General features: G+C 41.2%; 1 protein-coding gene across 3 annotated transcripts in view; it reads left to right on the top strand.

The window, feature by feature from the left end:
* LOC306934066 (glutaminase kidney isoform, mitochondrial) overlaps positions 1-2,500 on the top strand; it is a 63,315-nt gene that overhangs the window by 16,390 nt on the left and 44,425 nt on the right. The gene's annotated exons all lie outside the window — the stretch shown is intronic.

The following is a 2,500-nucleotide window of genomic DNA, read 5'->3' as shown; positions in this document are numbered from 1 at the left end:
AAGAAGTAAGTTTAATGTTGGACAAACATCTGTTTAAGAAGTAAGTTTAATGTTGGACAAACATCTGTTTAAGAAGTAAATTTAATGTTGGACAAACATCTGTTTAAGAAGTACGTTTAACATTAGATAAACATCTGTTTAAGAAGTAAGTTTAATGTTGGACAAACATCTGTTTAAGAGGTAAGTTTAATGTTGGACAAACATCTGTTTAAGAAGTAAGTTTAATGTTGGACAAACATCTGTTTAAGAAGTAAGTTTAATGTTGGACAAACATCTGTTTAAGAAGTAAGTTTAATGTTGGACAAACATCTGTTTAAGAAGTAAGTTTAATGTTGGACACACATCTGTTTAAGAAGTAAGTTTAATGTTGGACAAACATCTGTTTAAGAAGTAAGTTTAATGTTGGACAAACACCTGTTTAAGAAGTAAGTTTAATGTTGGACAAACATCTGTTTAAGAAGTAAGTTTAATGTTGGACAAACATCTGTTTAAGAAGTAAGTTTAATGTTGGACAAACACCTGTTTAAGAAGTAAGTTTAATGTTGGACAACACCTGTTTAAGAAGTAAGTTTAATGTTGGACACACATCTGTTTAAGAAGTAAGTTTAACATTAGATAAACATCTGTTTAAGAAGTAAGTTTAATGTTGGACAAACATCTGTTTAAGAAGTATCTATTATACAATTGAAAAGGTGTGCCCAAAAAGCTGTGCGCCAGCCAGGAACAAAAGGCACCAGCTACTACGTCACTGACACACTGCAACACACACTGCAACAACCCACTAAACACACTAACACGTCACAGACTTACCCTCCGCGTCGATCCTCCGCTATCTCCTCATGTCGCGCAGCACGCCCACACTCAACACCAGCCGCGTAAAAATTGTCATTGCACTGCCACTAAAGCCGCCTCCCGTCCAGACTCACAAACAATATCAATATCAATAATAAACACAAACACGCCACAAGCACCGACACCCCCGCCTAATTTGTTGCCAGGTCTATGAAAACAAGCCCAGAAAAAATGCCATTCAACACGCTACTTACAACTCGCTTACAATTCGCGGACCTGGCAACACTGCATCCTGTTTTCCCATTGGCTACGGTTGCTACAACACGCATTTGCACTGCATGTCGGGAGCAACACAGCTTAATGTAGGGGTCACCGATTGCTGTGCTACATCCCCCTCATGTTCTCACCACCCCGTTCGGCTACACCACACACACTAACCTACACAATTCTCCACATGCAACACAGGGCCCTTATTGGCTAGCCCCCTCACATGGCGATCCCCACGCAGCAAAACACAGGCCAGCCAGCCACACACACACACCCACACACACACAACGGCCACGTTCGGAAATATCGCACTGAGCGCACTGTGCAAATGCAATGCAAACTAATAGGCGAGTGTGCTTCGGTGCGGTATTTCCGAACGCGCCCATCTCATCGCCACAACGCGCGCAGTCGGATGCCAAGCTCTTCCGCGCATTATTCCTTTCCCAGTCTCACCACACCACGGAGTCATTGTAACCTCGCATCAGTGTCACTGCAGACACGTAATCACACTGTGGAGGATTTGTGACTGAGTGACTGTGTGTGTGTGTGTGTGTGTGTGTGTGTGTGTGTGTGTGTGTGTGTGTGTGTGTGTGTAGTTTGATTTCAGCATGTTTTACACTGCACAGTTGCGCAGTGCACACCATGGGACAAATCGGCTTTTCACCCCCTGCCACTGTGCCCACAAACGCATGTACAAGAGGAAAACAATCTAAACATTATATACTAACGTCAGCATCGGGCAGATTAACACACACAAGCGTTATTAGTTGAGTTTTCTTATTGAAGTGCCTCTGAATTGTAACTGTGCGTTTATGTCAGTCAGCGATGCGATCCGTTGTTATTCAGCCACCAGCAGCACCATACGCACGGACTGGAGAGAGGCGACGTGTTTCTCTCCCTTCGGCTCATGTAGCCCTCATTGTAACTACAAATATTGTTCCCGAAGAAACAATGTGGGGTCACTGCAATCCAAAAGATTGTAGGCCTACTATAATGCAGTCAAGGTCCCCACAAAAATATACTACAGTATGTTCTGCTCCATTCTCAACATCTTTTGGTTTCCAAAAACAGTCACTTATTGTAAGTAAACAAAAACAGTAAAAAGCAGTTTCATGTGTGCTTATTTTAATTTATTTTAATTTGCTTTGATGTGAAAATAAAATACAACAAATAATAATAATACCCATCCGTTACTACATGTGAAGGGCACAATACTGGGTTTAAAAACACAGCTGAAACATGAAGTGGAGTCTGTCAAATCTCGCAATTTCCTTCTTCCCTTTGCGCTGCAACGGAACTAGGATGAGCCGCCCGAAGGGCGGCAAAATTCTAGTGTTTAACATTAGATAAACATCTGTTTAAGAATTATGTTTAACATTAGATAAACATCTGTTTAAGAATTATGTTTAACATTAGATAAACATCTGTTTAAGAATTATGT

The sequence above is a fragment of the Electrona antarctica genome (assembly GCF_951216825.1).
Source record: "Electrona antarctica genome assembly, chromosome: 12".
NCBI classification, from domain to species: Eukaryota; Metazoa; Chordata; class Actinopteri; order Myctophiformes; family Myctophidae; genus Electrona; species Electrona antarctica.
Note: the sequence above shows the minus strand (reverse complement) of the source record. Positions and strands in the feature narration are given on the sequence as shown.